The sequence below is a fragment of the Coturnix japonica genome, chromosome 3, assembly GCF_054131305.1.
Source record: "Coturnix japonica strain WE chromosome 3, WE-NBRP24, whole genome shotgun sequence".
In the NCBI taxonomy this organism is placed as follows: Eukaryota; Metazoa; Chordata; class Aves; order Galliformes; family Phasianidae; genus Coturnix; species Coturnix japonica.
Window position 1 is genome coordinate 15,136,225 of NC_140665.1, and position 13,059 is coordinate 15,149,283.

Sequence of the window (13,059 nt, forward strand, 5' to 3'; positions counted from 1 at the left end):
TTTATAAAGGATGGCTAGAGCACTCACTGCACAGTTTAAGACAGGTAGCTTCACTTACCTCATACTTTAATTGCCACTTTACAGAAAAAAATAATGTCACAAAGGCAATAATAATAATATCATGCAGAAACTCAGATACATCAGCAAACAGCATAGTAGAAATGTAATTCCACACTGGTCGTGGAAGCAGAGGTATTTTTACTGGTTTGGTGTGCTTCATCAAATCTGCCTACAAGATCTCCAGATGGCTGGCAAAGACAAAAACATTCCCATGGGAGACCTGGGCATCCATCTGGAGGAAAGTCCTCCAAATCCCACTGGCACTGTCCCAAAGTACAATGAATATCTGCCAGTCTGACAGTTGACACCAAAACCAGGCAGGTTTGAGCTTGCAAAGATGTCAAACATCTACTGCACAGTACAGCTAACAGAAGGTCTCAGGACCCAGGCAAGATAATAGTGATAACATCTGTTCTGGTAGAGAGTGAGTAGTCACCACCATGCACTATGTTTGCACAAATGACAGCAACAGACACCAGTAAATTAAGCATAGAATTGCCATCCAGTGGATCAGTACAGTTTTGCATCTCGTGGCAATAACTAATAATAACTAATGCTTTTTCAATGACTGCATCTACTTTAGAATGTCTGGTGTTTTCAAAATACATTTTTGAATGACAAATTTGAAACAAACACCCCTATAAATTATATTTTTCTGTTTCTACCTAGATGCCATGCTGGTTTGTTGGTACTGTGCTTCACAAAGTCACACTGCAGACACACAAGAAATAGATAAGATGAGACAAAAATGATCACTGAGCAAATGCTTAGCACTACTCAATAGATATTGTTCCTTAGCAATACTGGAGCAAATAAAAACATTCTCAAATGTGGATTAAGTAAAAAACAAAATGTAGCACTGGAAACAGCTACAGTAACAGCACTGCTAACTGATAATTAAATTAACAGTAAAAACCCAACTGACAATCTGAATGTGAAGACCTCCTTGTTTCTAGGATAAACAATCCCAGCTTAATCAATCTTCCTTCTTCTATCGTACTCTAGTCAATACCACCACACTTCCTCTGAAGTACTGTGCCCGCCGCAGGGTACCACACTCCAAGAAATCCTTACTAGGCTCTCATAATCACAATCTATTAGAAAACACACCAAACCAATAATAACCATTCACTCAGAAGTAATGGGAAAGAAGCGGTACATTAAAAACTAAAATGAATAAATAAACAAAGACAAACAAGAAACAAAACAGAACTGAAAAGAACCTCTCTCCCACACAGTCCTTAGGAACAGACTTGTCAGTTCTTTGACGAAGCCTACAGAAGCCATGTTCCCTTCAGGCTCTTTGGATAATAAAAACTTTAAAATCTTACAATTTAAGAATTATGGGAAGTTCACAACATTTTAAATGACTTCCCCCCTCCCTCCCCCCCAGCAGATGCTGCAATTGAAAATACTGATTTCTAGTGCAACCCATAATCAGGATAATTCAGATACACAAGCTCAGTCAGAAATGACAAGCCATGCACATTGTGACAGCAAAGATAAGATATCAGCACACACTGTGCTAATGCACAGAAGTGATCCTGAAAAGCCCTATCTCGGTTTATGTGATCCGGTTAAGAATATTTTGCTGAAAGAATATGCCATTATAAGTTTGAAAGAAAACTTCTATACATTTTTGCTACATAAATACTATTTTGAAATACTTTTCATTTTATCTTTAGCCTCATTTGAAATTAATTACTGTAGGAATGAGGATGCTCTCAAGCTGCAATTAAGTTCTTTAGGAGCTGCAAATTACACTTAGTCTTAGCTTAGTGCCAGACTGCTGCTTTTAAATGCTTGAAATGAAAACAAACTTAGACCAAGTGTACTTTTCCATACAATTCTTACTATCCCACAGCTAAGCCTAAGTTATAGTACTTGCATGGGATTTACCTACAATTTTCCATCCAGCTTCAGCCTACCTTAAAAGGATGCAAAACTGATGAGACATGAGCTTTTTGAGACTGACCTATATATAGTCCCATCTAAAGAAAGATGTGATTAGTAAGGTCCAACTACAACTTTAATACTATGATATACAAACATCTTTAAAGGGTTAATTATGCCAATTACAACTCATTTCACATGGCAACTGTTTGTTTTATTTCATTCCCCTCGCCATGTTTATACTAGCATTTATGAAATTGATGCTGCTGAAATAAATTGAAATGGGGCCTTAATCCATGATTTTTTGAAATACACAACAAAGCATCTCTCTCTGTTTAGGAAAAAGAAAAAAGAAGAACAAATGCAATACACTGATCTGCTGAACTTAAAATAACAAATACTTTTATTTTATGTTTACTGTTTCACTGGGAGAAACCGCTATTGTTTAATGATGAAGCATAACAAAAATGAAATAATTACTCTCAATTTGAAATTGTGTTAGCTCTGAAAATCTCTATACCAGTCACTGAAACACTATATGTAATAAGATGGCAGACAGACAACCAACAATGTTTAATTAGTTGACCTACAACATCCTCTTGATTACCAAGGTCTACGATAATTAATGTGTTGACCACCTCCTCATGCCTGTCTGAGGCTCAAGGCATGCTTTTTTATATTCGTATTTATTTGGAAGCCATAGTAAAGTTAATGAGTTAATGTTTCTAGGATTAGGACTCAACAACTGAATAGAAACGGAACCACTCGACCCAATTCCTTTTCCTTAGCTTAAATCTGGACACATCCCAAAATGTTGTGATTTAAATAATTTACACTCAGCCAATCTGCCATTGCATACAAATGCTTTTGAAGGAATTTCAATGGGAAATTGACACATACTACTACTGTCTGACAGTGGCACGTGTTTCAAAATAAGCACCATTCAGAACTGAAAATCACAGAAATCACACCTATTTACTAAAGCGACAAAGAACTCTGGTTATTTTTAAAAGCGTAATGAATGTGCAAAAAATTGATATTCATATGATCGCCTTGGTTTAATTACTCTCCCAAGAGAATATCAGATGCATAATCAGAGCCAACTATACTGATTCACAATTTAAACAGTTACATAAGATGAAGAGGAAAGCCCTCGTTACAGATGGCAAAATTATACGATGCAGGGAAGGTGACAAATTCAGGTTTACCAAACCTAAAATTATGTGGAATGGCTTTAAACTTGAACTCCTTCTGGAACACTGCCAAGGATCTAGTATCAAGGGATACTTTAGAGCAGCATATTCTGTATGCAAAAGTGCCAGGAGAATATGTTAGGGAAATTAAATCATTCCGTTCCACTATTCAGCACTCATGGAAGCCTGAGCAGAGGCTGGTAATTAGCTAATTTGCATGAATGTGGGAAGAACAGTATTTAAAAGAGTTCCAGCAACATGATCTTTAAGAAGCAAGAAAGCCTGGCCTAACTGGCTAGCTAGCTGAAATACCTTGTCATCCTTCTGTCTGCGGCAGTACAAACCACTTTTAGCTGTACAAGGATGGGTGGCTAGACTTCTGAAAATAGCTACATCTATAGTTAAATGTGTCGTTTCCTCACAAAGAATCTAATCAGACTCCCTTTTAAGCAGGCTGCAAAAGCTGGATCAAGAGAAGCAGCGAATCTGACCATCATTCAAAATACTCTGCAGAAAAATAAACACTATTCCTGTGTTTGTCCAACTATCTTCAGGACTGCGCCCAGGAGAAGTACCAGGGCAGTCACAGCTGAACTCAGGAGATCTTCTCTAGGTGCTGCTGAGTAAGACATCTATAAGCTGAACAACTCTGTATATGCAACATGCATTTCAGAAGTAATACTTTATACAGCTTCATGTCCTGCTTATGAAACACCAACCCAAAAGCTGTTTTCAAAGTTACACAAATATTACATCCATTCTACTATGCAAACATTCATTCTGGAATCTTGACAGCAAGAAACTAACTCTTAATGCTTCAGCAACATTTGCAAGTTGGAAAAAAATAAAGGAAGAAATGTTCTGCGTCAATAGAAGCCTCTTCTTCATGGAAATAAATGCCAAAAATAAATATGGAATTCCCTCATGTGGCCCTCATGCTTTCTGCACTGTTTTCCCATAGACTTCAAAAACTGTAAGTATACATTTGGATTTAAAGTGTTACGGAGCAGAAGGTAAAAGCAAAAACCAACCAAACAAAAAACAACAAACAAAAGAACCTACATATTTCTAGAGGATATTGTGGCTTGTAATTATCTGCATTATGTTCACAGATGATGTCAGTACAGTGAGATGAAGTTAACACATTTTATCCAGTGTCTTTAACTGAGAATAGTTGAAAAGAAAACAGAAGCTTTTGGACATGGAAACCATATTTTTAATACTGAAACAGAAATAGCAAAGTTGAAGCTAAAACCAGAATATCTTTGAGCTTTTTTTGCCCTTTATCTTCTGCTGGTTTTTCTGACAACGTTTGTAGCCACACTTTACAGTGCAGATGAATTCTCTCAACCAGGCATATCAGAGGTACCAAAGAAAGTACTGATTTAACTGCTGGGACCCTTCTATGGTAACTCACAATTCCAAATAGACTGCACAAAATTATTATCAAACAGCAGTTGGAAAAGCAGCTTTCCTCTCACATTTCCAAACTCTGTGTGTATAACATAACCCTTGCTGCCCTCTGCGCTTTCCCCAAGATATCTCCATTTTCTGTCTGGTGTGTCATTCAGGCATCCTCCATCTCTTCACATACCTCTCACCTAGCTGAATTAGTGGGTTTCACTGTGATTCAGCTCTCCTTGTCTTTACAAACTCTTATATCCATCTCATTTCTTTTTTTCCATTATCATCATACTATTTCTCTTCTTCAGATACAAGTTCCTCATGTCCTTCAAATTCTGACTATGCCAATTTCTTCTCTCCCTCTCTTATCTTTGACTATTCATGAGCCATTAAAAATATACCACGCATGGAGGCTTATCTTACAGGCAAGACACACAAAGATTCATGTCAGATCTTGTTTCAATTGCCAGTTTAGCTGCAGGCCCTGTACCATCCCAAGCAACCCTGCTTATGCTACAGCAGAAATATCAGGTTATCATTTTCCAACCCCAGCAGTAGCACAAAGAGGAGAGAGTATGGAGCATGCTCACTGATACAAAATCTTTGGAGATTGGGAATTCAAAAATCATCTTAAAGTCTTAAAGAAGTCCTAAAGAACAGCATATTGAAATCTTAAACTGTCAAATTAAGTGGATTTTCTATGGATAAATAGACATCACTGACTTAACATGATTGACCATTTTATTGAGTATAAACTGTGAAAGTCAGAGAGTGTTCATTCTGCAGGTGTCAGAGTATCATCAAGGCTATTACTAAATTGTAACTCTTCTTTCTTAAGAATAAATAACAGGTAACTTTTGTGACAGAGGTAATATGAAAACCTTGCACTCACTAAATTATCACAGAAGTGAAAAGCCATGTAGTAAACAAACTTGATTACAGTGGCATGCAAAATTAACAAAATAAAGATGAGATATTACCTTACAGAGTCCTGTTCTAAAAGGACAAGATTGCCAAAGATTGTGGGAGAAAAATGCTTGCATGTTGGCTGGGCCAATAAACAAGTAGTCAGCCATGCAGCTACCTGCAGTGTACACTTAAATTTTCTACTTCACCATATAAATGCTGGACTCAAAGGGCACAACATTCACATCTCTAAAGGGAAATTTTCATCCTTGTATTGAGGGCTGCCCATGTGAAACACCCAACACTAGAAATCCTAGGTTTGATTCCTACCTAGAGCCCCTCCTAACTTCTTCCAGCCAACAACTGACATGGCTACAGATTAACGAAGCCTGATGTTCCTTTCTAGTTAATGCATCTTTCTTTCCAATCCTAGTTTTGTGGGGTTACTACACACAAATTCCTTGTTGCTTCCCAGGGGAAGGAAATTAGTTCATAAAATACAAAAATGAAAATATCAACACCACACACCAAGAAAGAAACAATAAAAACTCTCACACCTGGTTTTAGGCAAGTTGGCCTGAGGGGAAGGAAGGTTCCTCCTTTCTTTTCTTTATAGTACCAGTGATACAACCAAGGTGCTTCACACTGTTGAACAGCCCACCAGAGGAGGTCTCTACACAAGTCTGCCAATGCCAAAGCCACTGGTACAAAAGGTAAAGAGAGGACAAAAGCTGGTGGTTCAGGCAATGGCAAGGAGGTGGAAATAGACATCTGACTAGTCCTCTCCAAAGCAAACTATTGAAAAGCAGAGATATTAAAAAAGATACTGTGCTGAGCTGCAAGCTTCAGGATTCCTATCTTTGTGTTTGTTGAGCCATGACTTTTTATTTGATTAAATAAACTTTGCATTTGGTCACGTAAACTCAGCATACCAAAACATTGCCAAACATGGTCTACCAGTCACAGAACTGAGTGAAAAGGCAACATGTGAAGGGAGGAATGTAGATGGATTGGAGGATACTTGCATATAAAATGTCAATCAATTATGCAACCATCTGCATGACTCAGTAGATGTGAAAAATTATTCTCCTGGAGGAATGTACTTGAAAATAGTCTCCACAGCTTTTCTCTACTCCACACCTCTTCCATCCATTTACCAAGCACAAACATGCTTCAATACTGCTATGGATTGCAGAACATTCCATTAAATCTTAATCTCTCAGAGGAAATAAGACTATACAGTCTGTAGCTGCTTCACCCAGGCTTCACATCCCACACTGTGCTAGCTCCTGCTATCTAAGTATTAAACTTGTGTACCTGCTATGACCAGACCCACAAAAACACAATGGAGTTTTATCTCAGAAGAGGTTTTTCCCTTTTTCAAGTCAAGTAATAAACAGTCTTTAACTGTTAATGAGAGTCTTTAACACTCTCATTAACGGCCAGATACAACTACATTACTATACCAACAGCCATATGGCATGCATTCATACTACACATTTGGGGTCAGACTTTCAAAGTTGCTCAGAACTTAAGACTTCAAGGGAATCTCACTCATTTTTAGGTTCATGAGTGAAGTGCCTGAATTTCCAAGTGCTCAGCACCCAGTGAGAACAAAGAGTTCTGTTCATATAACTTGTACAGCAAATGGCCATTTCTCAGTGGACATTATCAAAAGCTGTTCCAGTTTTATTCTTTTCAACAGCACTGCTGCCTAATAGCACCAAACATTTCCTGCAAAATAAAGATAGGCTTACTTAGCTTTTCAAAATAATCAATTTGAAAAACTGGGACAGAGAGCATGTGGAATGTATTAACAGGTCCCGATCTTTCAGGAGGAGCTGTCAGTTGGTCCATGTGAGAGCAGACCATTCTCTTGCTGTGTAAGCTCTGCATTTCAGGAATTTAGAAACTGGCCTGGGTGGAAGAAGGCAAGAAAGTTCTTCTCTACTGAACTCAGACATAAAAAGTACCTGAACTCCAAAACATCAGACAACTCAGGTCTATAGCTACTCTTAATTTTGATGCCTCTAAGTTGCAAATATACTCACAGGGAAACCTCAACATCACGCTTAGTACAAGGTAACTCAGTGCAGGCAGAAAATGCCTGCAGTTCAGTAAGGTAACATGGTAATAAACAAAATATTGCACACAAAGAAAACAGCAATGAAAGCTAAAATAGATGGTATAGAAGATGGTACAATCCCAGAGTCTGAAATCATCACATACAGCACTGAGAACTGAAGGAAAACAAGCACACTGTAGAAGCATTACTTCAGCTGAGAGTCAACACAAATCAAAACCAAATTGCAATCCAGCAAGAAAATGTGCTTTACTGTTCCATAAGCTCATAAAAATGCAGTAAGACAACACTTCTCGGCTATAACATAATACAGCCTCGCTTTTTAGCAAACTGCACTCAGGTCTTGCTCTTCTCTGACATCATTAATCTCCATGGAAACCTTAGAATGACTGTTGGACTGAAATAGGCTCTGTCATCCCAGATAAACTCAAAAGTAGTCCAACAAAAGATCTTATATCTCATTTTTTGGCTGTACATTTTCCCCACTGAGCACAGTTGAAGAGTTACAACTCCTGTTGCCACTATGAGATAAAGCTTTCATTCCTAACAATCACAGCATACACAGGTTGAACTGTTTTTCTAGTTGAGACCAAGACAAGATTCAGAGTTACTTCTAAAGTACAGTGCATGCTGAAAAATCAAACAAAATAAAAACCGATGCAGATGAGTCTGCATTGAAGGTTAGATGATGATATAAACTGGGAGATCAAACTCCTGAAAATCCATTACATATATATGCAAAGCATTACCCTGTTACAAGCAGAGGGCAGGGTAGAGCAAAGAGACTTTTCTAAAAATCTTTATTAGTATTCACTTTGGAGGGATCATCAGGGATCTGCCTTTACTAAATGGAGTGCAACCAGATGGGTCATGTTGGCTCTCTGCAAACATAGCCAGCCCCCACAACTAACATTCCCAGCACAGGGTCACTGCAGTTACTCAGATTTTTTACCTAGCAAACAGATCCTCTGCAAATGTGTTTTGTGCCGAGTCAAATCGGCAGAGCAAGACATATGCAGGAAAACAGCCAGAAAAATTGTTTTCTTGGCAAGAAGCCACATACATAATTTTTTTCTACAAAGAACATATGTATTTGTATGTGTGCAAGCAGTACATTATACTGAAATAAATGAACTTATTATAGACAAAAACATGGAAAATAGTCTTTAAAAAGAGATTTGAAACATGGATAGTTGCAAGTGTTATACTGCACCCAAGTTTACTTCCTTGAATGCAAATAAATCACTCATCAATTTCCAGTGATAACAAAATATAAATCATATAAAGCCATAAAATATTTCTGTGAGGTGTGAAAGGAAAGACAGAATGGCAAAAGAAAACAAGCAGAAAACCCCCAAACTAGTATATTTCTATTTGTTTCATTCATTGTTATCAGCTCAAAGATGCATACAAAGAATTACAGGATTCATGCCTAAAATGAGGTCCCTCCACTTACAGCTGCAAGTACTTAAACATTCCCAGAAAAACACACCCTTAATTCCTTAGATCTGACCTTCCCAACTTTAACTCTTACAAGTGCTTCCCCAGTCACAGTTTATTTCAGTTCTAGGCAGTGTATCTGAAGTGTATTTGTCTACTTTCAAACCCAATGAAGTCATAGGGCTCTCTTATACTGCTGATTTTCAGGTACTATAGCAATACAGTAAAAGAGAAATATCTCATGACCAAGTTGTTAATAGGCTCACTAACTCTGGTAACACCACCATTTGGTAATAACACCCAAGGTACTCTATCAAGTCTGTGCATGTTTAAGGTTTTTTGTTTGTTTTGTTTGCTTTTCTTCTTTTTATCTCAGAAATCTGGAAATGTGTGCTAGACAGAACTAGCTTAACTTGATAGTCATATGGATACCTTTAATTTAATATTCATGTTTTAAATCTCAGAACTTATGAGTTCATTTGTTAATAAGTAAGCAGGTAGGTAAGACACTAGAGACTCACTCTGAATAGACAGGCCCACATCAATTTGTAAGCAATTTAAAGCATTGCCCTGAATAGGAGCATTGCTGTTTTATGTGAAAGCAATCTGACACATTATGGAAGCTTTGATCCCAGGTCTTTGAATGGTGGGATATAATCATTGGTAGTACTTGCCCACATGAAATTCCCAGTTAATCATCAAACAAGCCCTGAGCAGCACATATAGGGTTACGATTAGATGTATACATTTGACTGGCACAGGTTGCCCAGAGGCTGTAGATGCCCCTCCCTGGAGATGTTCAGGGCCAGGCTGGATGGGACTGTGAACAACCTGGTCTAGAGGGAGATGTCACTGCCTATAGCAGGGAGTTGAAAGTAGATGATCTTAAAGGTCCCTTCCAAGTCAAACCATGATATGATGCTGATGGACTGTCAGCTGAATACGAGCCAGCAGTGTGCCCAGGTGGCCAAGAGGGCCAACAGCATCCTGGCTTGTATCAAGAATGGTGTGGTGAAACCATGCTAACATACATAATCTGCTAGTTCTGACTAAATTTCCACCCTTGCAATCCAGGCACAGGTGCCCAAGGAGGGACGGCAGTGGGATTACAGCCTATATCTCCCCCTGTATCCTTTCTGCCAAGCTTCATTTCATTTTTATGGTGGTCTCAAAACCATCAAACCACAGTGGGACATGAGAATGAAAAAACTTCCAGCTAGAAGAATGGCTCAGTAAATTAGATTAGAACTATAGCAGTAAATTGTTGCTTGTGATTTGCTTATGTTTTTCTTTTATCTTTTGCCTAATTCTGCAAATCTGGCCCACCTTCCTTTTCCCCATCTTCCACCTTCAATAGTAAGTTGTGAGACCTTAATATCCCTGCAGCATGAACGAGAAATCGCTTGTTTCTTTCTTCCTTCTCCCTACGAGGCTTTTATGAAACATTTAGACTTCAGCAGCTCAGCAAACAGAATACAAAACACTGCCAATAGCAGAGAACATCAAGTTATGATATACCTGATAAACAGAAAGAAAAGGCAAGGTGGCTTTTTGTTTTGGTTTGTTTTTTTGTAGCAACTGATGTTAGATTTCACAAAGGGAGTACTCATGCTTTTGTTACAAACTGCATGCCTTTGTTCCTTTTGTTACTCATCCTGACCACAATAAAATGCCTCATTCTGGACTCTGAATAATTAACTATAACGAAGAGAAATTTACGGGGAGAAAAAGAAATTCACAAAAGACTACTGAAGTTCTAAGCATTTATTAAGGAGATTAAGGACCCAGAAAGGTAACCTCAGACAGAAAGGTGACATACATATCCTTCCTAGACGAAAGCTCCAGCTGTATCAGCAGACAGACATTGCTAGGCAACTCACACTGAAGCACCAAGGGTATATTCAAAGCAAGGAGTTTGTTAATTGTTGTAAAGCCACAATGCCATTTGATCATACAAGGATGAGACAAAGGAACAGCTGGAATGAGATGTTTTTAACTCCATATTTAAAAAAAAATAAAAAAATCCTTATTGAATGCAAGCCCTCATTCCCAGTATTTTCAGCAAACTGCTGAACTAAACAGATCTCAGCCACTGTGTGCTCTTGTGCAGCTTAAAAGAATAAACTAATACCTACTGTATTGAGAGAGTCTCACGTGCAGGTTTTCACACTTTCAGTCTTGCTGTTAAAAAAAAAACAACCACCTGATTCTGAGAAAGTTTCATACAGGCTTCTGACTCGCATAAAAAACTGAAAGCCAGCAAGGACAATCATTAAGCTTTATACAGAACGTAAATGCAGTTCATTAAGATGAACCTTCACAGGCCACAGAATCATGTTAAAGATCTAGCATTGGACTCAGATGCTATGGCTCGTTTTGTTTACTTTTAAATAAATACTTATTTATACTCATGAAGCACTGCAATTTAAAAGTAAGCCCAAATGTAACCTAATTATGTTTGGTATTTGAAAGTTTAAATCATTAGGGGCACATTTTCATTTTAGAAAATACACGCACACAGGCATCCGTATGCACCAAACAACCCCTGCAGCTCAGCAACAATACAAATGCTTTCTGAACTGAGCCTGGACCCTGCTCTACCAAAGCCCAGTACTTCCTTACCCACTTGATTTCTGAACAGCATGTATTCTCTTTAGCTCATTTGAATGCCAAAAGAGACTTATGTTGCTGTTTGTCATTTGCCATGCTACTGTCATCTATTTCACCCCTTGGGAAAACAACATCCACCCACAATTTCTGAAGCTTATATTAGTAATAGTGAGCCCTGCCTGGCATTATCTGTATTTCCAGGAAGAAAAAAAAGGCCATTTTTTCAGCTATTCTAATCACTGATTTAAACCTTAACAGTAACACAAACAGATTCAGTTTAGGCATTAACAGTAATAGTTGCCTCATATGTTATGCCAAAGAGAAAAAAAAATAGAGCAATACCACTTGGTGTATCCACAGAGAATATAGTGCTGGGAAAATGAGATTAGAGAGCACTGAGTCGTTCGGCCCAGAGTTGAAACATTTTTATGGATGAAAAAGGCAAGTCATAGTAATGACTGTACCAAGTAGTTACTTTTATTTTCCCCTCATTGCTGGGTATGCATGGACTTTTCTGCAAAGTAATGATGGTAGAGGAAAAGATTCAATTTTTATTTTTTTTCCAGTGCTCACCACGAGATTTGCTTTGGCAACCATCATCCGTGGTGATGCTGATCCAGAAGATCAGAGCATTTAAGACGACTGGCCATTCCATAGTGACTGTTAGGCAGTTTATCGCCGATCATCATCCTAACTTCTCCAGGAATATTTAATAAATTAATTAGAGACTATAGGAATGAGCTGCCATGACAAACAGATACACATTACACATTGTTCTCTCATACTGTCAATCAGTTTCAGTTTAGTAATTATTGGACAATGCATTGAAACCAGGTCATACACCAATAAATCTACAGCAAATTAAGAGATATAGCAACAGCTTAAACTCAGAGACAGAGGGGGAGGGGAGAAAGAGATGGAGGAAAGGGAGGAGGAGCACAAGGGGGCCATTAGCACCACTTTTGCGAATTCTGCTTATCTTCCAATTTCTAGTTTACAAACAAGTAACTTACAAAGCAGTTCTGCACTGGATGGAAAGAGAGTGGTCTAATTAGGCTGATGTGCTGAGAAACACTTCCTTCTGTGAAGCAACAAAACAAAAAGAAGTTCAGTATTAAGTATTCTGTCCTCAGCTAAATCTCACTATTGGCAAAAACACTCCACCACACAGTCCACACACAGTATCAAGATAAACACGAACGGGATTCAGTTACGACACATATCTTTCATGGGAAAATTTTTGCTATGCATCTTTGCATAGAAAAAGATAAGTTATGGCTCTTAGTGCTGGAAGTTCGGGATGAAGTATGCCATTCTCCACTGCACTGTGCCAGGACAGTTTTTTAACATTCATAAAGCATCTTGAATGATTAACAATCATCACAAAGGAGCAGCTGAACAGTGCTGTCACATTTACAGCTTCCCAGAATAAATGCTAGATGATTTTAATTGTTTGTGTTTCATGTGTTC

At 38.1% G+C, this 13,059-nt stretch overlaps 1 protein-coding gene across 20 annotated transcripts in view; it reads right to left on the minus strand.

Moving 5' to 3' along the window:
- The window catches only part of PLCB4 (phospholipase C beta 4), a 180,775-nt gene that overhangs the window by 100,331 nt on the left and 67,385 nt on the right, over nucleotides 1-13,059 (minus strand). For 2 of the 20 annotated variants that reach the window (XM_085541073.1, XM_085541075.1), the window contains exon 3: nucleotides 12,603-12,670. The exons of 16 other annotated variants lie outside the window; for them this stretch is intronic. The gene's annotated coding sequence lies outside the window, so the exon portion shown is untranslated. Of the gene's footprint in view, nucleotides 1-11,114; nucleotides 11,161-12,602; nucleotides 12,671-13,059 lie in introns of those variants that run through there. 2 more of the 20 variants (XM_085541081.1, XM_085541077.1) reach the window with 1 other exon arrangement.